The sequence below is a fragment of the Galeopterus variegatus genome, unplaced genomic scaffold (genome assembly GCF_000696425.1).
Source record: "Galeopterus variegatus unplaced genomic scaffold, G_variegatus-3.0.2 Scaffold703, whole genome shotgun sequence".
In the NCBI taxonomy this organism is placed as follows: Eukaryota; Metazoa; Chordata; class Mammalia; order Dermoptera; family Cynocephalidae; genus Galeopterus; species Galeopterus variegatus.
In genome coordinates, this window is record NW_007726814.1 from 508,668 (window position 1) to 535,405 (window position 26,738).

The 26,738-nt window shown below is 37.2% G+C and overlaps 1 protein-coding gene across 1 annotated transcript in view; it reads right to left on the reverse strand.

The window, feature by feature from the left end:
- Window positions 1-7,237, reverse strand: part of RAB2A (RAB2A, member RAS oncogene family) — a 49,955-nt gene extending 42,718 nt beyond the window's left edge. The window contains exon 1 of the mRNA XM_008571566.1: window positions 7,169-7,237. The gene's annotated coding sequence lies outside the window, so the exon portion shown is untranslated. The remainder of the gene's footprint in view (window positions 1-7,168) is intronic.
- Window positions 7,238-26,738: the final 19,501 nt, after the last annotated feature.

Here is a 26,738-nt window from a genome sequence, read left to right on the forward strand (position 1 = left end):
TGCATTTAAGAAAGTTTGAATAGACACATATTACATGTATAAATAGGCAATCTCAGTACTATAAAAACATAAATTGTCTCAAATTAACCCATGCAATTAATGAAATTCTTATCAAATTTTAAAAGGCTCACTAAAAATTTTACAATTTGGTAAGGTGAAACTTAAGTTCATCTGGAAGAACAAATGCACAAGAATGATCAGGAAAGCTTAGAAAAGAAAGAAAACAAACAGTATTAAGTATATTACAAAGTTACCATAACTACCATGTGTGATACTGACTCATAAAATAGAGAAAAATGAGCAAAATAGATTTTAGAATCCCCAAACCACATATTAGAAGAATATTTAAAAGACTATTATGTAATTTTTGTGTGGAGAAGCCTTCTTTAGCAAGGCTGGAAAGCCACAAAGAAAAAAAATCAATAGACTTGACTTAATAAAACTAGCAGAAGGGGCAAAGACATAACAGGTTAATCCAAAGAGAAGATTTAGGAGTGGTTCTTAAACATACAAAAAATAAAATTTTTATTTTTAAAATAAAAGTTAAAAAACTGAAAAGTAAAATAATCATTTTTCACTTCTCTGATTCACAAACATAAACATTAACAAGCTGCAGTAGAAGTAAAGTAGAGTAGAGGAGGAATGGGTCCTTTAGTACACTGGTAGGGGGAGTGCAAACTAGAACAGCTTTGTGTGTTTATGAATACATTTAAAAACTCTAGAAGGCAATAACATAACACTGAACTGTTCACAGTGGTTACTGGAGAGCCAAAGACAAGTTATACAGGGAATTTAACTTTCTCTGAATTTTGTACATTTTCACAATCATCACAGCCAGATAGAAAAATATATTTACATTTTAAAAATCAGCTACACAGACTCTGTGAGATGTTAATCAGATATTCAAGAGGCTCTTTAAGCCACCTTTCTAGTTCTTGGCAATGTTCTAGATAACTCAAATTACCAGAGAACTGAACCCCAAACAAATGAGGTGTATTTTTTAACTGATCTCCTGTGGTGAGCCTGATGGAAAAAATGATGTTTCAATTCTACCACCTTTTGCCTAAAAAGTATACTTTCACTTCCAGCAATCATTTCTTTCTTTCTTTCTTTTTTTTTTTAAAGATGAACAGTAAGGGGATCTTAACCCTTGACTTGGTGTTGTCAGCACAGGCTCTCCCAAGTGAGCTAACCAGCCATCCCTATATAGGGATCTGAACCCTTGGTCTTGGTGTTATCAGCACCACACTCTCCCAAGTGAGCCATGCCCCCCCCCTTTTTAATTAAAAAATAATTGCCTACACATATTTGTGGGGTAAAAGTCTGAACCCTTGGTCTTGGTGTTATCAGCACCACACTCTCCCAAGTGAGCCATGCCCCCCCCCCTTTTTAATTAAAAAAATAATTGCCTACACATATTTGTGGGGTAAAAGTTTGAGTATCAATACCTGTGTACAATGTGCGATGATCAAATCAGAATAATTAACATATTCATCATTACAAAACGTAATCATTCTTTGTGTCCATTAACCAGTTTCTTGCTAACACCCTCCTCCTCTCCCTTTCCCACCTCTAGTAACCAACAGTTCTGTTCTCTTTCCCAAACTTCAATGTATTATTGTGACAGCAATCATTTCTTATAGGTTGACTGGTTTAAGGAAATGGGGGAGAAAGGAATTCTGCTCTAGCCTCTAGAGCAGAGCTTGTTAAACTGTTTGTTAGTAGGTAGTGAAAGAAATAGTGGTCTGTAACTAGCATTATTTGTAAACAACATAACTGAATGGTATAAAATAAAGAAATGCATGAATTAAGCACTATAATGATAAATTTTGCTTTATGAAGCTTTCCTCCCAGCTAATAGATAATATATTCACTTAGCAAATATTTATAAGTTCCTACTGTGTACCAGGTGCTGGGGATATAGCAATGAACAAAACAGTTTCTGCTGTCATGAAACTTACTTTACATGGATGGGAGACAATTTGTTCACTTATATTTACTTGTATAAAAAGTTAAAGAGAAAATAAATCTAAGTGGGAGAATGAGAGTGGGGGTGTGGGTGTGTGTGTATGTGTACATGTATACTTGTGCTAAGATTTGGGAGCTTTTTGGAACACGTTAAGTTTGAGATGCCTACTGGATATCCAAGAGAGGAGAAGTCGAGTAAGCAGGTGGATATGTATACAGGGGCGCGGAGGGCGGGGGTGCTAAGTAGAGTGAGTTCAAGAAAGAATGGGTGGAGAGAAATTGGAGACAGAAAATATGGGATAATTCTTTTTGAGGAACTTTGCTAAAATGAGAGAAAAGAAAGCAGACTCATGAAAAATAACCATCAAAAAGGGAAAAATTAATGACTAGGAGAAAAAAGAACAGCTAAGGCAGTGTCCTTGAGTAGGCCTGGGCTAGGTACTTTGAGTTCACCCAAAGCAGCAAGGAGAAGGCTGAGTTTACTGGCACAATGCAGGTATGCGGTCGATGTGGTGATGGAAACTTGTGCAAATGCTCTTCTACATGCCTCTACTTTCTGAGTAAGATAGAAAATAAAAACAAAAGGTTATCAGCTGAGAGTAGAGATAGATAAGGTGCTGCATGCTTAATGAGCAAGAAGATAGATATATAGTAGTTTTGCAGGAAGGCAGAGAGTGAATGGACTGGAAATAAAGTGCAATTGTCAGGCAGTACTAAGGGCTCAATTGAAGTTAGTGTCCAAGAAATTAAAAACAAGACTAGTTAGCATTGCTCTGTGTTTTTCTCCACCCAGGTCTAGCTGTACATGTGCAGGCATGGAATAGACAGTTGGATTTAACCTATGGTTTAGCCACAAAAGTGTCACAAAGCAAGAAAAGGACAAGGGGATTGAGGGTGTATGCAGTAATGATTACAATGACTGGTTAAGATTAAAGCTGGCTAAGGAGGAAAGTAAGAATACGAGAGGGGTAGGAGTGAAAAGCTGTAGGATCAGTGGATTATAGCTTTGATGGGGAAACAAAACAAAACAAAACTGTTAGCATTAGGAGCTAGAGGGAGTGAGTTGGAATGATGGAAGGGATAGTCAAAAAGCCAGATGTATGAAACTGAAATTCTGGAGTAATAACAAAAGTAATAACAGAAAAAAGTAATAAATAAAAACAGTAATAACAAAGCTCTGGTTGTGCCTATGGGAGTGAGTAGCTGAGGCAGGGTTGAAGAAAGATCACTACACGAGAGATGAAGTAAAGTAACTGAGACGCCAGGATGTTTGTGGGTGTGTGCTCATATGTGTGCACAAGGCAGACAACACAGAATGTATTTCTAGCTGGATAATCAATATTTAAAAGGCACTGCTCCAATACTTTTCGAACTTTAATATTCATATCAGTTACTTGGCGACCCTGTTGAAATGCAGATTATGACTCAGTAGATTTTTAACAAGCTCCCACATGATACTGATGCTGCTGGTCCAGCACAATGGCCCATGAACCATCCTTTGAGTTGCAAGGTTCTAGTCTGGGCCTTCAATGTAATTGTGTCTATGAAGCTATTTATAAACTACTTCTTTGATTCATATCCCCACAATTCTCACTGATCTCAGTCAAAGAGTAAAGAATATAGAGTCTTTCCAAACCTTTTATGACCTTTTATTTCCTCTTCTCCATCACTTAATACTTTATTAGTTATGACACAACTTCATATTTTTCACCTTCATCTATTTATCGGGCATAGTCAAGTATGCAGCAGAGTCAAGATATGCCTATTGTAAGCAAGCTTTCCAATGTTCCCTTAAAAATATGTGCTAATAATCTGCTAATTGTTTTTGTGTCTGAAAATAAATTACTGTGATGAGTGTTAAAAAATGTTAAGTAGGTCTTGTGCCAATGAAGGCAGAACTATGAGTTAACAATACTTACTGCTTCTACTGGCCTGCATTTAGCTTGACTGGATGAATGGCTGTACTAAATGCACTCCAAGGGTACTACTGTATGTAACTCTACATATGCTGCCATGGCAGGAAGGGGTGAGAGGAAGAACTGGGGCTCAGCCCTTTACTTTCAAAAATGCTTTTCAGTGGGAAAAACATAATTATCATCAGCAGCAATGCACCTATTAGTATTTTGAGAACAGTTCCATAATCCTGAATAGCCATTTGCTTCAAAGAAATTTAAAGATTCTTAAAAACTATCATTACCTCAAATATCCTGAAACACCTTAGATATTGAGGCCCTTTGTATACTGAATGTATTAAGTGCATGTACATTCACTTTATAGAATTTGTAATAAAATTCCAGTTTAAAAGAGGAATTCATGGTAGCTACCATCTTTATTCTATGGTAATGGATTATTGCTAAAGCCATGGTAGGGCTATGACCCCTAACAGTTCTTCAGGAAAAACATGATCCAGTTTGTGAAAGCCCATTGGATGTAGCCTCCCTGAACACACAGTGGGTAAAAGATGGGATGGCCTATATTTAGCCTCCATAAGATTTACTTCATCTGTGTAGGAAGAATGTTCCTGATCATGAACAAACAAGTTCTAATGCATGACCTACTATGGACACTACCATTTACCATGCAAGCTGGCACTGAGCATTACATTGAAACTCATTGCCAATACAGGTATGACTCCACTTTGGCTGTTTTTCAGCATTTTTAATAATTCTTTCTTTTCAGTCAACAATATTTCCCCATGAGCACGGGTATACAAATCTCGTTTCCTATCAATGGGGGCTATAGTTTGGGATATGCATAGTTGTTCAGAAAAGAATTTCAATAAGCAGAACTGTCAAATAATGGCATACTTTGAGAAGAGAAAGTTTAAGGGTATAAAACAGTACTGGGGTGTTCAGGGAAGACAAGAAGCTAAGACTTGACGGGATATGGTATCATTATGTGTTAGGGAGAAGTAGGAGAGAAAATGAGAGAGGTAGAATGAGAAGAATCATGAGCTCAGAAGTCAGTGGTTTAAAAACAAAGTAGAGAACTGATCATTACACTAGAAGATAGGGACGTGATGACTAGCTAGGATAGCTAGGTGTGAGGGAAGTATGTTGGTAGCTATGTATGACTATTCATCCAAATTGCCCTCCACTACTACCAATTTGTTAACCATGTTGTACAACGTGACTCTGGGCCCACAGTCAGAGCTGACAGAACAAGGGGTGAGTGGGCCTGAACCAAGTTAAGCCAATGAGCTCTCTTTTTGAGGGAACTTGGAATTGTGTTTAAGAGAATCTCTGCTCTCCTGAATAGGATATTATGAGCTTCAGAGCTATTGACAATGGCCATTTCCCACCATGGAGCTAGAGAAAGACACTGGTCAACAGGGAGAGAAAAAATGAAGTAAGCATGAGGAACGAATGACCCAATGAAGGAAGGATGTGAGATGGAGAGATGGAACTTCTTGTGTTCCCTCCTTAAGAGCTCTAAGCTCTGGTTCCAGGCTGAACCAGCTATCTCTCTGCCCTCAGGTTCTGTGGGACACACTTGAATACTTAAACTAATAAATTCTCCTTTAGCTTAAGCTGAGTTAGGTGGATTTTTGTTATTTATAACCAATTGTGAGAGTAGAGAAACAGAAACCACACTTAAGCACTTAAGTATAGAGGGAATTTAATGTAGTGAATTGCTTACAATACAGAAAGAGCCAAGAAGCCCAAAGAAGAGATGGGGAATCAACCCAGAGATTAGCAACAGCAGGAAGTTGCGACCACCCCTAGGCTGGGAGGACAAAGAAACTGGGGGTAGCAGAGCTCAAGAGCCAGACCATCAATGGGCCCGCAAGGCCAAGGCTGGGGCTGGAGCAACGGAGAATATACAATCAACCCAGGCTGAGAGCAAAAGATTCTTGGCTTCTCTTTAGAAATTTATAGGTAGAAATCAATGAAAAAGAACATTTTGCTTAGTATTTTATACTGAAAACAACTGTTTGACTAGTTATCTTAGGACTGAATAATGCCTATGGTTGGCTACCAACGTTTCAAACCTATTCAGCAAAGAGCAGATCCTACACAAAGCTAAAATAGTTAAAGTCATGAAGACCAGCATGAGACAATATTACCCATAATTACTGTATATATTTAAAACTATCAAAATTAAAATAGAATATGAATATTTGTATTGACAGTAGTCACTAATGAAAGATTTCAATACATCCACAAAGTATGTGTGGCTTGGTTGAAACTATTAACTGATATAATAATTTGATTCATAAGCTCTACCTTTCTTTGATTTAGTACCTAAAAAATACACAGGACATGAGAATCAACATGCTGTAAATGTTAACTTAACAATACCATTAGAAAATAAGCAGTGGCTGAAAAGATTCATTAAGCAATTGGCTATAAAGAGTAACTAGTTTTCCAATTACCCTTTTTTTCATATTTGACTAATTTCTAGTTGTTAACAAGCTGTGGCCATAGGAAAATAATGAGACTAAATTCTTTAGCTTTCAGGATTAAATATAATTTTTAAACAAATAAGAACCCCCAAACGGTATGACAACCTAAAGCTTTTAATTTTTCACTCATTTTAATTTTATACCTTCACATATTAATAAAAATTAGCAATATCACTATTTTAAATAATAGCTGATATTTGTGGATTATTTCTTGCCAGTAACTATCTCATTTATTCTTTATATTTGAGGAAATTACAAAATGCCCCATGGTAGTTTTCCTCAGTTAATAATTACAGGTAAGTCTAGAGCACTTACCATGTTTCCAGGCACGGTTCCAACACTTTACGTTCATTAACTCATTCACTGCTCACAATAACTTTGTGTGACTGGCACTACTATTATTGTCATTGTATAGTTAGACTGAGACATGGGGTGGTGAAGTGGCTTGTGCAGCTATAGTTGTTAGTGGCAGAACCCTGATTCGAACTGCAGCTCGTCTAGAGTCTCTGCTCTTACCATGATACTATTTTGTCTCTCAATTGTTTGTTTCTTCATTAAATACAATTGACATCTCAAATATTAATGTCTTTCTGCATTCTAACCACTTTTGCAAAGTTGAGTAATATTATTTTACTACACATACTTTTAAAATTACTGATGGAGACTAAACTCTGCATAGCAATAAATCTAGTTTCAATGATTTTGGAATCTTCACTAAAAGAATGGATCCCCTATCATCTTCCATTTAAACTACACAAAACTTGTAATGTTTCTCATCTCTTTTATAAAACTTACCAATAGTAAGGTCATGCACTGGCTGAAACCTCTTGTCTGTAAACTGTAGCAATAAGCATGATTTACCAACACCTGGAAGTTAAAAAAAAAAAAAAATTAAGAAACAAAACTCACAGAAATTAAGAAACACTTTACAAAAGCACATGGAAAAGAGGCAGCCAGGGTTTCTGGTTCTCTGTGAACAATCCACTATGATTTCTGATTTAGGTGGAAACTAACCTAAAACATCCTTTTCACACTTTCTTATTCATTCAACATTTTAATGTGAAACTCCCAGAAGACAACTAACCAGGTCCTGTTAGTAACTTCTACCGCAGTATTCATATAGTAGAGTTTTCATGAACTTTTATTTTTTGGGTAACAGTGAAAATATTTAAAGCATAGTAATTTCCTATTTTTACAGTTTATTTTATCATACTCCCCTATAAACAAATAAGTAAATTAGCTAGCAGTAAATGTTTGAGATCTAGTTTTCCAGGGGAAAAGCTGCCTGCTCTATTTTCTAGCCAATTCATTTCATAAGCAACTATAATCTCAATTGCATTCCTTCACTGTACCAAATTGACCTCATTAAAGTCAATGAATAACTTCCATATTTCTAAATTCAAAGGAATTCAAATTCTATATTTATCCTACTTGCCCTCTAAGGAGAACCGGATATTGAACACCATTCCCTCTCATTTTCAGGCCCTCTAAGAAACATTCTCTCATCCTCACACTAGACTAAGTCTGCTTAATTGATAGGATCCTGCACTTCTACAAAACATTAAAGGTACTCATTCATTCATTCATTCACCAAAAGTCTTTACGAGAGCGAACTATGCACTGCACTAGGGACTTGAAGATACAGTAGTGTGAAAAACTGATAATGGTTTTTGCCTATGAAGTCTAGTACAGGCAGAGAAATTAAACAAAATATACATAAACTATAATCTGAATAATTACAAATAATATAAGGAGCTGTAATATATATATGAAATGTAATTTGAAATAATTATGACTGTGATTTGAAAGAAGAATAAAGTGCTATGAGAAAGAGTAACAAAAGAGACTTAATTTAGACTAAAGAGATAGAGAAGGTCTTTCTGAAGAAGTGACACACACTAGGCTGTTCAATATCTTCTAGACTATAAATGTAATGAGAAAAGGGACTATGAGTATCTTGTTACATCTTATGGCATAGAGAAGGCACTTCATAATTTTGCTGAATGATTGGCCCTAGTGTCAAACTCTATAAAGACTGTCAAAATGTCCAGTAACAAATCAAGGAAACCTGGAAATATACAGTTTTGTTTTAGGAAATGCTTTGTTTGTTCAGTTTTATTAATGTTTTAAGATTCTTGTTAACTGAAAATAAAGTAAAATTTCAAAACATGTGACCTTAAAGAGTTTTCTTCTCTTTCTGTTACATTATAAAAGGCCCAAAGTCAAACTCATTTTATTTTCTTTAAATCTATTAAATAGTCTTTCAGGTACAGGATAGAAGACAAAAGGACAGTTTCCCCAAGTTAAAAGAGTTGGTTACCAAGTGTATAAAAGGAGTTTGCTCTATGTTCAAAAATTAGGATGAAAGGAAAATTATCTTTTTAAAGGTGTGAAAGTACAAAATAGGTGAACAATTGAGATATGAATATTCAGTCCTTTTACATCTAAAAATTTTTCCATATGGTATAGAAAAAAATTATAGTTAGAAGTCACAGGTTTTACTCAGAGACCTCAAGAATCATCTAAGAATTTAATAATCATTTAAGTAATACAAGAGCCTGAAAATATTTTCCTACCTCAGAAGAGAACAGATGTCACTCTAGTAATAGTAATCATATTCTGACAGTGCTGGTTAAATATAGAAAATGCTTATTCTTTGGTCCCTCATTTCCAAGATTCCATATTCTTTCTTCAGGTAATCACTTAAATCATCTTTCAATGCAGAGAATACACACAAGTGTCAATGTGGTGTTTCCTAAGTTTCTTTAATTACAAATTTATAGACCATTTGTTAGGACTGGTTATAATTACAGATAGCTTATCTTATTTAGCATTTGTTGATTCTACTATTTTAATTCTGGGTAAACTTGCTTCCAAATACTCAGGGTGTCTGGCTTACACTCACCAATGCTTCTCCAAATTGCCAAATCAAATAGCCAGGTTTTCTTAGTCTTCATTTTACCTGACCCCACAAACAGGTCTATTACTGCCCATAAACTATAATTTATTGGCTGAAATCCTCCTTGAAAATGATCTCTTCTGGCTTTGTAAGACTGTAACTATCTCCTTTCTGTCTTAATTCCGTGGCAACTGCTCCTCTTCTTCCATGCCACCCTGAAATACTGCAGGTGTTCCCCACCAATCTTTGGTTACCTTTTCTTTTCTTCTGAGAGGACTAATACAGTCCCACAGGCTCAATCTATTTCTATAAATTATTCAGTGATTATCAAATCTCTCTCTCCAGCCACCATCTTAACTTCACTCCAGTTATTTCCAATGGCCTCCTGAACACTTCCACTTCAATTTCTTCAGGCCTCAAACTTCCAGAATCTAATTCACTCTTTTTCATTCTCCTGCCAAACATCCTCCCAACCAGCCCTCACTTCACTCTACCCAAGAGACAACAGAACAAAAAACTTGGCTTCTCCTTCAGTTATTTCCTAATTTCTGGAACTGCATCCTAATGGCACACACTAACAAGAAACTCAGAATCATCCTTAATTCCTCCTCTTCCTTCATCATCCACCTCTAATGGTTCACCAATCTCATCAATTCTCTCTGAAATGTCTTCACAAATTCCATGCCCTCCCCACCTCCTCTGAATCCTCAGTGCTCTAGTTCTGGTTCTCAGTAAAACCTTATCTTTCTGCCTTCAGCCTTCCTAACCTTTTTTTTTTTTCTCTGACCGGTAAGGGGATCGCAACCCTCAGCATGGTGTGGTCTGCACCACGCTCAGCCAGTGAGCACACTGGCCATCCCTATATAGGATTCGAACCCACGGCCTTGGCACTCCCAGCACCACACTCTCCTGAGTGAGCCATGGGGCCGGCCCTTTCTAACCTATTTTATAAACCACTGTAAAAAGGGCCAAGCCCGTGGCGCACTCGGGAGAGTGCAGCACTGGGAGCGCAGCGATGCTCCTGCCGCGGGTTCGGATCCTATATAGGAATGGCCAGTGCGCTCACTGGCTGAGTGTGGTGCGGGCAACACCACACCAAGGGTTGCGATCCCCTTACCAGTCACGAAAAAGACAAAAAAAAAATTTTTTTTTGCTAAAATGCAGATGTGATGAACTCACTCTCATGTTTTATTGCCTAAAATATAAACACTCAAGCTCTCCAAAACAGTAACAAAGATCCTTTGTATTTGGGCTGGAAATCAGTAATAGATCATACTATCACACCACAGTCTAATGACCCTATAGTTAAGTATAACAAACTATCTTCTGTCCTCTCAAATGACACTTTCCCTGATACCTTTTACCAAGGAACTTCTCTCTCCCTGGGAAATCTAAATTCATGTTTTAAGACCCAACTCAAGGATTCCTATGCTCTCTTCAGTAAAGCATTCCTGTTTCAAAGATTCTACCAATCCCCAAGCAGAACTAATGGTCTAGCCCCCCACAATCATGTACACCAATCAATCAATCGATTTCAGCCTTGGGCTCCCATAATACCTCATATATGCTCCCAAACCCTGGTTAGAATCCTAGATCTGTCACGTATGAGCTGTAACATGGGGCAAGGTTTCTGACCTTTCTGAGCCTCAGAATCTTCATCTATAAAATGGGGGAAATCCCTACACCTCAGTGAATTGTTTTAAGAAGCAAATGAAATAAGTAAATGTAAAAGGGACCCTATACTATGCTGGTTACCTGAGTGTGTTCAGTTTATTAAGACTCCTTGAGCTGTACACTTAGGACATGTGCATTTTTCTGTATGTATAATATACTTCAATAAAAATGAAAACAACAACAAAATCATCGCCTTTTTGATGTATCAACTTGATTAGGCCCCTCCCCAGTTATTCAATCAAACACTAATCTGGGTGTTGCTGTGAGGGCATTATAAATGTAATCAAAATCCATAATCAGTTGACTTTAAATTAGGGAGATACTTCCAAATAATCTGGGCCAGATTCAATCAGTTGAAGGCTTTAAAAACCAGGATTGAGACTTCCCTGAGAGAAGAAAAACTTCCACCTGTGAACAGCAGCTTGCTTCTCTAGTTGAACGCTGAGTCTTGCAGATAACCATTACCACCCAAAAAATCACAGCGTGTAGAATAGGAAGGCCCCCAGATAAAAGCTATTACCTTTATTTATTAACTGTATCATAATGCTTTATAGGTTTTCCCACAACAGGATGTGATCTCAAAAAGAAGAGGAGTTCTATTAAGATAAGGGAACACATTCCCAGCACACAGCAAATACAAAGCAAAAGCAAGCTTTTCTGTTCTCATACCTACTTACTAGAAAACTTGTCTAAGTTGTTAATAAAGATGAAGAGAAAATATGTACGTATGGCTAATTCTGAATTTTTCTCACTACCTCAGGAAGATGACTACCTGGAAAGGGTTTAACCAACTGTCTAACTTTGCACAAATCATTTCATCTTTTTGGGCCTAATTTTACTCTATGCACAGAGAATCCAAGAATTGAGCCAGATAATCATTAAGTTTCTAACTCTACTAGTAAGCCCTAATGATTTATTACTTAGAGCTTTAAAATTTTAATGTTTTCTTTTCAAAGTTAACATCTGAACATTTGCTTAAATCTAAATGGAGAACAATAAATCCATCATGCCACAAAAACCAGTAATATGATGAAAACAACATGGGGGATTCCACCTCCCCGCCCCCAACTTATAAAAGTGATAGGTCAGATTCTTGTGTTGGAATACAGCAAACACAAGTGGTGAGCTCAACTTCCAGAAAGGACCAATCCTAATTTTTTGATTGAGCATGCTAATTTGAAACTTTAAGACAATTTTTACTGCATTTTAGAAACTAAGAGCACTCTTGTGGTTTAACCAGATTACTGTTTTAGGCTGGTTTTTTAAGCATTCTGTTATATGCACTATGACCTCTGTCCAGTTAAAACCATTAAATAAACCACATCTTTGTATGTTCAACTTTAAATGCAAGTCTTAATTCAACAGCTTTAAGGGACATCAATGCTCAGATCAAGTAGCCAACTCCACAAAGCTGATGATACACAGACCGTTTGAGAACTTCCATCTAACTTACACCATTGGTCAGATGTGCAAAAAGGACACCTTTTACCAAAATGCTTTTCTTTCTACATTTGAAAAACAGTTTAAATTAAGACTACATTTTGAAATGAATTTTGGGGGGCTGTCCAGTTAGTTCAGTTAGAGGATGGTGCTGATAACACCAAGGTCAAGGATTTGGATCCCTGTACCGAGGATCGAAAAATATATAATAGTTTTTTTAAAAATGAAGTTTTGGAACTTACGATTATCTGAAATACCTTGTATAGATAAAATAGTAATTTCAGGTCAAGAAACGACTAAACTTCTATCCAAACTTGATGCTTTCTTTAAATTTTCTTTTATTTTCTAGGCGTGAAAAAAAAAAAAGAGACCAAAATTTCATAGTAAATAATTGACTGGACTTCATCTTTTTTTTCTTTTAAATTAATTAATTAATTAATTAATTTTTTTTCCAAAAAAAAAAAAGAGACCAAAATTTCATAGTAAATAATTGACTGGACTTCATCTTTTTTTTTTAAAATTAATTAATTAATTAATTAATTTTTTTTCCTACTTTTTTTTTTCGTTAAGTTTTTATTTTGTCAATATACACTGTGTATGATTATTATGGCCCATCACCGACACCTCCCTCCCTCCTCCCTCTCTCCCCTCCCCCCCAAGAATGTCTGGACTTCATCTTTTAAAAAAACCTAAACAGTATTAAAATAAATTTTACACATAATGAAGTTTAACTTATAATTACTACTACACCCTGAACAAAGAGTTCATCAGATGTTGATCAAGTTAGAGGTATTTGGTTATATGCATACTTCGCAGGACATCCTTTACTTAATGTCTGCCCTTTTTGTAGCATTATAAATAAAGAAAAATTGGCAAAAATTTCCAAGGTTTCTTTCACCAATTTTCCCAAGAGCCTCTCTTCATTTTCAATATTTCAAGTTCTTTTAAAGGATCCACCATCTTTCCTCTTCTCTGTTTACTAGTCCAAATGTCAGACCCCATTCATCACTGGCTTCATAAGGAATTCAAGCACTGCTTCAACATTTTCACGCATATGATGAAATCCTATATATTTTGAGGGATTTTAAACTGATCATCATTTATTTTCATAGAGAATGATAGTCAAATATGTTGGTTTTCTTGGAGGGTTAAACTTAGCAAAGATAATTGAATGAAGAATAGTTTTTTAAGTGGCCAGTAAATATTTTCATGTTACTATGACTATATTCTTTGGAAATTCAAAACACTAAATTATAATCCCCAATAACAAGAGGTAAAACTTACATAGAGCTTATCTTGTGCCAGACACTTTTCTAAGAATGACATATGTCAACTCATTTCATGCTTAAAACAGTACTATGTTGTGGTTAAGATTTCTAACTCTGAAGCCACACTCCTTGGGTCCAATCCCAGCTCTGCCAATCACTACTGACAGAACCTCAAATTACCTTCTCAGTGCCTTGGTTACCTAATCTGTAAGAAGTAGGTTAATAATAATACCTATCTCATAGACTTATTGGGAGTATTAAATGAATTGATGTATTCTAAGTACTTAAAACAGTGTCTGGAACATGGTAAAGTTTCAATAAAGAATTCAACAAATGTTTATTACTACTATTAATACTACTTCCCTTATTACCATGTCTGTTATACTTTAAGCTCTCTAAAAGCAGGAACCACGTTTTATTCATTTTCAGTGTTAGCCACATGTACCTCTCATGCAAAGACAAAGGCTCCTGTACTTGTGGAGTGAGAAGAAAGAGATAACTTCTCTTTTTTCAATGTGTGTGAGAAAATGTATACAGGAGAGGGAGAGGGAGTGGGAGGGAGAGAGAAATACGGCATGTCACTTAGTTGCAGGGTGTTAAATGCTATGCAAAGAAAAAAAAGCACAGCATGGTAAGGATTATCAGGAACCTGGAATGCTGGGGGGAAAGGAGGAGGGTGTGGTATTAAACCAGGTGGCCCCTCATTGAGGTGAGATTTAAATAAAGATTTGAAGGAGATGAGGACATAGGCAGGTGGATCACTGAGAATATTCCAGGCTGAGGAAACAGCTAGAAGAAAAGTTCTAAGGTGGCATGTGTTAGAGAAGTTGCAGTGAGGCCAATATGGCTAAAGAACAGAAGGCAGAGAAGAGTCATACTCCCAGGAACTGATGTTATAGGAACCACAAGGGCCTAATCACCGAGACCCCCAAGGACTTTGTAAGTTTATTGAGATACAATGGGGGATTCACTGGACAGTTTTGAGCAGAAGAGTAACAAAATTTTACTTAAATCCTAAAAGGGGCAGTTTGGCTGCTGCAATAAGAATAAATGTTTAAGTGGAAGCAAAGAAACCACTTAGGAGTCTTTTTCAGTGAAGCAAGAAAAGGTGGACCAGGTTGGTAGCAACGTTGGAGGTTGGAAGCGACTGAATTCTGTATATATTGCAAAGCAGAGAGTCAAGAGAATTTGCTGATAATGTGAATACTGGTTCTGAGAGAAAGAGACGTGTTAAAGATAACTCCAATGTTTTTGTCTGATCAAACAGAAGTTCAATGAGATGGGAAAACTGCAGGCAGAACAGGTTGAAGGTGGAAAGATCATCAGTTCTAATAGAGTTGAGATCTCTATTAGATATCCACGTGGCAAAGCTGAGTTGGCAATTTATAACAAAGTTCCTTGAGGGTAAGAAACATATTCTGTTCACGTTTTATTTTTTTCATCCTAAAATGATCCCTGTAGCCCGTATCCATTAATTACTTGCTTAAGGAGTAAAAAGCTGATGTGTAAAATATTGTTCTTTAAGGTCCTGTGCGGATATCTTGAATATACACAGATCATTACTACTCTGTAATTAATACAAATTACTACACTTAATAATGCTACTAAGAATACTCACCATAAAGTCACCTTTTTTTTTTTTCCTTTTTGTCTTTTTTCGTGACGGGTAACGGGATCGCAACCCCTGGTGTCGCGCCCGCACCGCGCTCAACCAGTGAGTGGACCGGTCTCTATATGGGATCCGAACCCTCGGCGGGAGCGCCGCCGCGCTCCCAAGCGCTGCACTCTACCGAGTGCGCCACTGGGCCAGCCCATGAAGTCACCTTAATTTCTTCCTTTACTCAGAGACTAAGTCACCTTCTCTCAATAGGACACCCTGTTATGAGAGCTGAGGACCTAAATAACAAGTCAATGCCTAACAATTACAAGTAGCACTCATTAAAAATGCAGATTCTTGAAGTCCCATGCAAGATTCAGTAGGTCTTTGGTGAGGCCCAATAATCTAATTAATAAGCCCTCCAGTGACTTTTAGGCCAGGGGTTCTCCTCCACAAAAAATACGGAAGTGTAAGTTCTAGGTATTCTAAGGAAGTTTATTTTCCTTGTCCTAAATTGACTGCTGCCAATTTCAAGAGTCTTAGAAATTGGTGATGGCTCTATTTTTACAAGCAGAGCCAAACAGCTTTAATTTAAAATATGTGAAAAAGCAAAGATAGGAAGCTAATTCCTAAGTACTGAAGAAAACTTTTGTACAACTGTCATCCTGAAATCATGTCTGCATACTGTCACCTATTAGTGACAGTCAGTCTCAAAAAAAAGGTGAGCAGTCACATTTGCCTTTTTGTATTTTGCAAACGACCTTGCACAAAGCCCCTAATTCCTAAGTACTGAAGAAAACTTTTGTACAACTGTCATCCTGAAATCATGTCTGCATATTGTCACCTATTAGTGACAGTCAGTCTCAAAAAAAAGGTGAGCAGTCACATTTGCCTTTTTGTATTTTGCAAACGACCTTGCACAAAGCCCTGGACTGGCTTAGAAAGCAGATGCTCAGTGACTGTTGAATTAATGTATCTCATACTCACTGAAAAGATCACCAAGTGATACACTATTCTTTCCTATATAACAACTCTAGTTTACATTTCAAAAAGAACCTATCAATTTCTCAAAAAACATTTTGTTCAACAGTGGATTTTTTAGATAGGAGTATATGCTACAGAATAAAAACTGGGCTGTGCTAAATTACAATTGCTTCTCTGATATCATCTGCTCCTAACCTAAGTGTAATCTTCCTTTAAAAAGGTCAGTCCTAGCGAGTACACTAGTGTGCCAGTTATCCGTTGACAGCCTCCTAGCTCCAAATCCACCCTTCACTACCTTGCTAGTCAGTCTGGAACATTTCTCCCTTGCGGGGGAGGGGGCACAACTGAGCATCTTCAGCAGAAGGCAGCATACGTGGCACCTCTCTGTGTGCCCCCAGCACTCCTTCAGGCTGCTTCTCATGGAGTTCCCAGACAGCACCTCCATGGAAGGGTTCCCCCACAGCATGCACGGGGCAGCTTTCCAGCCCATGTTTGCCCCTCAGTGAACTTCTCTGCCATCCAGTGGGCCTCAGTCATGGCCCTCGCGTGAGGTCTGCTCCTTCCCTCCATGCTGTATCCAGCCTTAGGATAGTGGCCACTTCCTCTATCTGCTGTTACTGCACTCTGTAGAGTTCTCTTTACCTCTTAGCCAGTTCCCCCTGTACTCTAATCCCACATTACAGTTAATGACCCTTTATGTTAGACTGCCCGTGCTCAAGTTCCTGGGTAGTATGTCTCCTAGTTGGACTATGACAGATACAACCAGTGTGATTAATACAGTCAGCCTTCTGTATCCATGGGTTCCACATCTGTGGATTCCACCAACCTCCAATCAAAAACACTGGAGAAAAACTGCATGTATACTCAACATGTACAGACTTTTTTCCTCATCATTATTCTGTAAACAATACTAATAGTGTAACTATTTACACAGCATTTACATTGTATTAGGTATTATAAGTAATCTAGAGATAATGTAAAGCCTATGGGAGCATGTGCATGGGTTATATGCAAACACTATGCCATTTTATATCAGGAACTTGAGCATCATGGATTTTGGTATCTGCGTGTGTGCGTGTGTGTGTCCTGGAACCAATCCCCACACCCAACACACACTGAGGGATGATTGTACATTCTTCAGTAAGATAAGCCAAATTTAATTTGGTGAATTTGAGGGTTTTTTAATATAGGTAGAGTAGATTTTCTTAGGAAAGAGCTAGTTTGTCCTTGAGTACAATATTTTTACAAATACAAAGCTAGATACAATTTAAACCTTTAAAAATTGGAAAATAAAATGGAGCATTTGCTAATTTTCTTAGGGAGCAAGTTATAAAGGTATTAAATCTAATAGCAAATTAGACAACAGAATATGATAAAAATAGCATCCCCAATTCCTTTCTTCCTCCCAACTTGTGGAACTTTTCCCACTAGTTTGTTTTACTGGTGGAAAATGGCTAGAGTGTTTGAGAAGTATCAGGGCAAAGAAAACTGAACTGTAACCACCTCTCAGAACCTCAGAATGTCAGCTTGGTTGAACCAGTGGATTCCTGTGGTACAATGTTTTTCAAACAGTAAGCTGTAACCGGTTAGGTCATAAAATCAATATAGTGGATCACAAGTAGCATTAAAAAAGAAGTAGAACAAAACAAAATATCAGACTGTACTCCACAGGGTTAGGATAGCACTATTTGGAAACTTTTGTTTTAGAGAGATATATATGCACTTGAACACATATCGAACCCCAGGTTGCAACGTAAAATGTACCCTATACTTGTACTATGGCTTGTAAAAAAAAAAACTTGGAAATTACTGTGTAGTCTCTAATCCAATTTACATCCAATAAAAGATCTCGTCCAAAATATTTTTGCTAGCATTCATGGTAAAACAAATCAACTGCAGGGAATCTAGAATACTTCTGTTCTCTTTTAACTAACGTTTACAAGGACAGCTTATCAAAGAAAAAATCTGATTGAATTATTTGTTAGCAATTTAACGTAAATAAGAAGCTGAGTTGAAACTCAAAATCAGGTTTTTTAAATTCTAAGTCCTATTTTTTTCCCCACTATACCATTCAACCTCCAGAATTTCTTCTTTCTCAGACACATACTACTACTTCAATCAATACCTCTCCTAAGCAAAAAGAATGCTATCTCACCTTCCTGGTATTAGTAGCAATACTAAGGGGGAAGAAGGGAAGTTCTTCTATAAGCAAAATAACGCTGACAGGACAGAAATTTAATGAAGGAAGGTTTAAAACAAAGAATACTATTTCTATGATGCTGACTTTATCCCAAATAATAAAGTGTGTTAAGTGTGTCACATTGGTAAGTCAGGTATCTTAACACACTTTTTAATCTGACCACTTTCCTAAGCAAAGATTCCAAATAAGAACTGCAGCATCTCAGGATACATTTCATTTAAGTAGGTTGAAGAGAATTTTTTTCATGATGCTATGGACAGAGGTGTTTGGATGTAAATGTACAATATTATTATATAATAAATTTACCATGTATGATCTCTAAGTAATATGTTATGAAATAAATGGTTTGTATCAAAGTTAAAGCTGTTAGCAAGCACTATTTCATGCAAATGCTAGATTAAATTAATAAGAGCCAAATGAATAATGTGTTAACAGTAACAAAATCAAACTGCTAAATTCTCAAACACAGACTAGGCATCAGTCAACATACACAATTAATGTTGAGGTTAGCCTGCTTTTAAGTACATGAAATATATACCAAACTTAAATTAAATATGCTTTCTAAATCTATATTTTTAATGGAAAGTGATTTGGCAGTACCTATCAAAATGCAAAATGTAAGTACCAAACACCAGTTGACCCAGAAATTTTATTTCTTACACAAATGCACAAGAAAGCTAACAGCAGCACCATGTATAACAATATTCATCAACAGGTGTAGGTGGACATTTGTTGTTTCTGGCAATCTAGCATCAAAGCACTCTTCTTTGAGCTCCTGGCAACTAGGACAGAGACATCTGACCTAGGCTGAGCAGGTCGGATGCCCTTGACCAGAACTTGGAATCTTGAAGGAGTGCTGCAATATCAGGGGTGATCAATCATGGTGGCCAATGTGGAGATGAGAGCACAGTAGAGTCCAATGACATGTGCCCAGCATCTTCTTAAGCAGGCTGTACTGACAACAGGAAATTGGTTATGACTTGCCTTCTTTGGTTTTGCCCATTTCCAAGCTTGATTCTATTGCCTTCCTATGAATTCTTTGAAACATCCAATCTTTCCAATAAAATCTTCTGCTTAAATTACCAGAGTCAGTTTCTGTTGTTTGCTACCACAGACCTGAACTAACAGAGTCAGGAACTGATTAAATTAATTCTGGTTCAGCCATGCAGGAGCTTTTAAAAAATGAGATAGATTTCTATGTGGAAAGACACCCAAGATTTACTCTTTGTGTTTTGTTTTGTTTTAGTTTATAAAGATATGGAACTTATTTCTTACAGTTTTGGAGGCTGAAAAGTCCAAGGTTTGGGGGGTGCATCTGATGAGGGCCTTCTTCCTGGTGGGAACACTCTGCAGAGTTCTGGGGTGGCACAGGGCTTCATGTGGTGAGAGGGCACGAGTGTGTTCATGTGCTAGCTCAAGTTTCTCTTCCTCTTTATATAAAGCCACAAATTCCACTCCCATGACAACCCATTACTCCATGAATGAATTGATCCATTCATGAGGGCAGAACCTTCATGATCCAATCACCTCCTAAAGGCCCCATCTCCCAGCACTGTCACATTGGGGATTAAGCTTTAACATGAGGGTTTTTGTTTTTTTACCTAGAGGAAATTTATACTTGTAAACACCTATATTAAAAATAAGGAAAATCTCAAATCAGTAATGTAAACTGCTACCTTAAGAAAATAGAAAAAGAACAAACTAAACCAAAAGCAAATATAAATAGGAAATAACAAAGATTACAACAGAAATATATGAAATAGGGAATTTAAAAACAGTAAAGAAAATCAACAAAACCAAACATTGATTCTTCAAAAAGATCAACAAAATTTGCAAACCTTTATCTGGACTGAAGAAAAAAAGAGATGAATAAAATTACTAAAATCAGAAATAAAGGAGGTGCATTATTACATTGTCATTATGGTTTTTTGTGGTGGTAAGATTTAGTTTCTTTCTTTCTTGTTTGCATTTTTGTTCTACCAGTGGGTTTTGTTCTTTCTTATGTATTCATGGTAGTAATTATTGTTTTACAGATTCTAGATGTAGGACTTCCTTGAGGATTTCTTTCTTTTTTTTTTGTCTTTTGTCTTTTGTCCATGTCCGGCAACGGATCGCAACCCTCAGTGTTGCCCCCGTACCGGACCAGGGACCGGCAACAGGATTGCAAACCTCGGCGTTGCTCCCGCACCTCGCTCAGCCAGTGAGCGGGAACCGGTCTGTATGTGGGATCCGAACCCTCGGGCGGGAGCGCCGCCGTGCTTCCCAATCGGCGCACTATCCAGTGCGCCACCGGGCCGGCCCCCTTGAGGATTTCTTATAGGGCTGGATGTATGGTGGTAAACTCCCACAGTTTTTGTTTGTCTCGTAAATACACTATTTTCCCCCTCATTTCTGAAAGATAGCCTCGCTGGGTATAGTATTCTTGGCTGGAAGTTTTTTTCTTTTAGTATTTTGAATATATCATCCCATTTTCTTCTGGACCATAGAGTTTCTATTGAGAAGTTTGCTCTTAGTCTGATAGGGGCTCCCTTATAGGTGACTTGATGCTTTTCTCTTGCTTCTTTTAAGATTTGCTCTTTGTCTTTGAGCTTCACCAGTTTGATTATAATGTGTCTTGGAGAGGATCTTTTAGGGTTAAATCTGTTTGGGGATCTTTGAGCCTCCTGGATCTGAAGGTCTGTGTCTCTCCTTATACCTGGAAAGTTTTCCATTATTATTTCATTTAATAGGTTTTCCATGTCTTTACCTTTCTCCTCCCTTTCTGGAATACCCATGATTTGAATGTTTGTGTACTTAAGGTTGTCTACTAGCTCTCTTAGATTTTCTTCATTTTTAAAAATTATTTTTCCTTTATTTTGTCCCTCTGGGTTATTTCAAAAAGACTGTCTTCAAGATCAGAAGAATTCTTTCTTCTGTTTGTTCTAGCCTGCTGCTTAAGCTAGCAGTTGTGTTTTTATTTCATTAAGTGAATCTTTCAGTTCCATCAATTCTGCTACATTATTTTTAAGGTATTAATCTCTTTGTAAATTTCTTCCTTTGAATCCTGTATTTTTTTTCTCATTTCATTATGCTGTCTGAGTTTTCTCATATCTCGGTGAGTTTCCTTAAGATTATTACTTTAAATTCCTTTCCAGTCACTTCAAGAATTTCCTGTTCTATAGGGTCTAGTATTTGAGAATTACTGTATTCTTGTGGTGGTGTCACATTTTCCCAGCCTTGCATATTTCTAGTTGCTTCTTCTATTACTCTGGAGTGGGCCTTGAGGAGAGAGATGTACTCTTCTTTTTCATGTCCTTGCTGGTGACTCACCTTGTGTCAGTGTAATCGAGTGTCTGGCGGGCCACCTGCATGGTGGCTGTGGCTACTGCTGTGATGTTGAGCCACTTCTGCAGCAGCCATGGCTGTGGTGGACCACCCACACAGAAGTGGTGTTTTCAGCACACTCTCTTGCCTGCTTCTAGGCGGGGAGTGCTGCCCTTGGTTCCTGATGAGGACCGTGGGTGTGCTCTCTTGTCTGCTTCTGGGCAGAGGAAGCTGCCCTCAGCTCCTACCTAGGACCTCGGGCATGCTCTCTTGCCTGCTTCCAGGCAGAGGGGGCTGCCCTCAGCTCTTGCCTAGTACCCCAGGCATCAGATTTACTCTTAAGTAAAATAAACGAATGAATGAATGAATGAATGAATGAATAAAGGTGCAGAACAGTATTCACTGTATAATTCTATTGGTCAGAATGGGACACAACATACACACACACACACACAGAGGCACACAGGCCTACAGACGCATAGAAAATTTTTGGAAGGATACATAAGCCATTGTTTACCATGCTTCCACATGTAAAATGTAAAGAGGAACTTTAAAAAGATATATGTTTTTCAAAGGATCTATTTTAACATCAACATTATACAAGCAATACTCTTACTGACCTTGTCATACTACCTCCACAGCGATGTGGCATTTAAATAACCACCAAAACTTCTAGTGTGACCAAAAATAGCTACATTAAATGTTGGTCTGCTAAGAAAATTACAAGGAAGCCTGAAAGTAAAATAATACATTATGAAATTGAAGATTCTGTTTTCCTATTTCCCCCACAAAAGTCTCTGAAGAATACTACTCAACAGTACTTTATATTTTTTAAGTTTAATTTAAAAAATTTTTTACACTTGAGAATCCCCTGGTAGACTCAGTAGTACTTTTTAATAATACTTATTCATATCTAAGTCTGAAAATTCACATATTCACACTTAAATCCAACATGATTTTTCCATTTCTCCTGTAAATTCTCCAAGAAAGGAAACTGTAAAGATGGGGGAAAAAAGGCCAAGCGGGGGGGAGAAGAAGGTTAAATAGTGGAAGGGGCTCAGTAATGACTCTAGAAAATCTGAGTTAAGGGTAGAAGTTTACCCCATTTAGAGAATGGGAAATAATGTTTCTTCTTTGGAGCTGTCCAGAGGATAAAAAAACTCAACCCTTTAACTATGTCACACAATTCACAGTATGGTCCCACGATTCCTTTAGTTTTAATTACCACTGCTGCTTCCCCACATGTCCCCCACCCTCCAATCCTGACAAAAATCTTTTACTGCCATACTTTGTAAAACGTTACTGTTCTGAAGTCATTAAGCCAAAATAAAAGAAGTGTAAGGAGCTCAGATCAGTTCTTCTCACATAACTAATATTAACATAGGAGCAATAGCAAAAACTGATTCTACAGGATTATTAGGTGAGAAATTACTCAAACAAGTTAGACCAAGTCTGAACATGTCACCTAATTTTTCATTTGTAAAATGGAGTTAACAGTTACCTACTAGGATTACTGTGAGAACATATAGTACTCTCAGTACAGTACTCAGCATACAGTAAGTGCTCAACAAATGTTTACTTAAAATCTGAATCATATGAGCCATTCACTTTAGTTACAAAGAATCCTCTCTATGCTCCTTTAGTACTTTGTACATATCTCTATTACATCTTCTTGTAACTATTGTGGCAAATTGGTCTCCCCTTTAGGGTAGAATACTCTGGTTCATTTTTCTAACTCTAGCACAGGGACTGCCCACAATAGAACCTTAAATTTCTTAGAAAAAGAAGAAAAAATATAGTCAACTCTACCCTCCTACCTTTTGCTTAAATTCCATCTTCCTAGCCTAATATGTGTCAATCAAACTCCTGCTTGAGTAGCTCCAGTACAAACCAACTCACCAATTAACAAGCCCTTTCCCTTTCATAGGGAGCCCAAACCTATTCCTGTTCAACTCGTGGTCCTGGTTCTGCCTATAAGAAGCCAGGAAGAGGAAGTCTAAGCTCTCTTTTATATGACAGTCATCTTAGTATCTGGAAGTTATTATTATATTCTCTTTTAAGCATTCTCTCTTTTTTTCAGGTTAAAATATTTCAGTTACTCAGCTGTTCCTAAAATGTCATGATTGATATAGGCTTCATCTCATCCTTACTGGTCTCTTGAGCATAACCTTCAGTTTGTAGATGTCCCTTTTGAAACAAGAGCTTCTATAACTGAATTGCAGTTGAGGCCTGACAGGGTAGAACTATTATCTGCCTTATCTGTTCATTATACTTTTACTAACTTAGCATGGCATTTATTGTTTTGTTGGCTTTATTGAATCATGTCATATAAAACTTTGTGAATTAAGTTATATAAAACTTTGTTTTTAAATATATGCTTGTATTTAACCATCTTGTATTTGTATGGCTTTTAAAGTAAATACGGGCTTTAAGTTCATTTTTATTTAATTACATTTTGCTAAATTTAGCCAATCATTCTGCCTATCAAGGTCATTTTGGATTCTATCTGTTAAAATCCAAATTATACATTAGCTCTTTCAACCAAATTGGACTTTATCCAAGTTTTTGCTAATGTTAAATGTAAAAAAATCCAGGACTGAATATAGCAGCATGCTCCCTCCAGTTTGCCTACAAAGGCAGCCCTTTATGGGTACAGTTATTATAACAGTTAAAAATCCACTTTGCTGTTTAAGCATAGAATTTCTTCACCTCATACCCAAGGTTACCCTGAAAAAGTATAACAAATACCCTTATTTACAGAACTGGTGAATCAACTCGTACAATTATTATTGCTTCAATCTGTAACTGATAACTCATTTTGCTATTTACTAATTTCTATATCAAGTTAAGTAAATCTTCTATCACAAGTGATTTGGGACATGAGCACTTTTACTTTGCCCTTTTTAATGGTTAAAATTGAGCCAATACTTTACCTAAAGAGAACATTTTGCTATTTACTAATTTCTATATCAAGTTAAGTAAATCTTCTATCACAAGTGATTTGGTACATGAGCACTTTTACTTTGCCCTTTTTAATGGTTAAAATTGAGCCAATACTTTACCTAAAGAGAAAAGATAACCATTGATCATTAGATTCATTTATACTGAGAACCTCTGTCAATGTACAAAACTGACTTTTCCCAAAGAGGTTCAAAATTGAGAGAAATTATTCAAGTGGTACCAGAAGATACCAAGAGTTGATGTAGAAGAAATCAAGGTACAAGAGGTCTAATGGTCTTATGATCTCTCTCCTGAAGACTAATGAAAAACAGCTCCTCCTTCTTGATATTCTTCTCAATCTCAAGTGGCCCACGAGGACATCTCATGGATAGAAAAGGACTTCTTTTATTGAGTCCAGGAGACATCAGGATCAGAGTTGCTATTTTGTGGTTAACACAATCTTGTTTCCATCAACTCAAGTAGTTACAGTTTGCAGTCATCAGAGTGAATAGCTTTTTCTATAGGCAAGACCTTCCCTACTAACTTAATTCAGGATGCTCAATAGATAGAAAAAATTACCCCTAAGATATTACTATTAATAAAGCACTTTTCAGCTTAAGAGGTACCTGCACTTATTGCTTCCTTCAAGCTCACAAAAATCCTGTGAAGCAGGTAAGCCAGGCATTATTACTGTTTTTTTTCTAGATGAGAAAACTGAAGTTGAAGAGGCTTGAACTTTACCAAGGTCACAAGTAAGTAGTGGAACCACCACACCAAATGTCCATCATCAGATGAGTGGATATGGAAAATGTGGTATATCTACACAATGGAATACTACTCAGCTATAAAAAAAGAATGAAATACTGCCATTTGCAACAACATGGATAGCCCTTGAGAGAATTATATTAAGTAAAACAAGTCAGGGGGGGAGGAAGAGGGAGACATAACAATTACAATTCCTTGAAGGTGACACGACAAGCATACAGAAAGGACATTGTTGGGTGGGAGGGGGGAGAGGGAGGAGGGAGGGAGGTTTGATGGGCCACGATAATCAACCACATTGTATATGGACAAAATAAAATAACAACAAAAAAAAGATATTCTAATTACAAATATCAGGCTCTCGGAAAATTTTCAAGAGTGCTATCTAAGTTAAATTAACCAGAGAGAGGGCTGGCCCGTTAGTGCAGTTGGTCAGAGCGGTGTCACAACACCAAGGTCAAGGGCTGGGATCCCCATACCGGTCAAAAGCCAAAAGCCAAAAAAAAAAAAAAAAAAAATTAACCAGAGAACACTTGGAATAATACATTATTCACCTCCTAGAAGCATAGCAGTCACTGCGAAACACTGATAAGTGCAAAGTGGGGAGTCACCCATCAATTTTAATAATACTGGGGGTAGCAGAGCAAGCATGAATACACGACTTACACTGACATATCAACTGTAAGTAAATGAAGGAAACAAATGGAATTGCAAAGAGAGCTGTAAAGTTGGAAAAAGAACAACCCTGAGCTCTGGTGAACAACGCTACAGGGTATACTAGGCAGATAATGTATCTGTTTTACAAACCCAAAACTCGGAATTTAAATTACCTGCGCAAATAAGTTAGTGACAGGTATCCTCTTTCTTTTCTTTTTTTTTTTTTTTAAAGATGACCGGTAAGGGGATCTTAACCCTTGACTTGGTGTTGTCAGTACCACGCTCAGCCAGTGAGCTAACTGGCCATCCCTATATGGGATCTGAACCTGGGGCCCTGGTGTTATCAGCACCGCACTCTCCCGAGTGAGCCACGGGCTGGCCCCCAGGTATCCTCTTTCCATTAGACTCTACATTGTCCTACAAGGAATAGGTAACACTACACATGCTTGAGAAATCTGACTACCACACATTGCTTCCTGTGCAGGACATGTGCCTGCCTCCACCCAAAAGCCCATGGCAAAAGGGCATGACTATGATCTTTGCCTTTATCCCTGCCCATTTGACTGGACAAAGGTGGTACCTTACAGTAGAAATAAATCTAAATTCATCAATGATTACAATACATATGAAAGCATTAATAA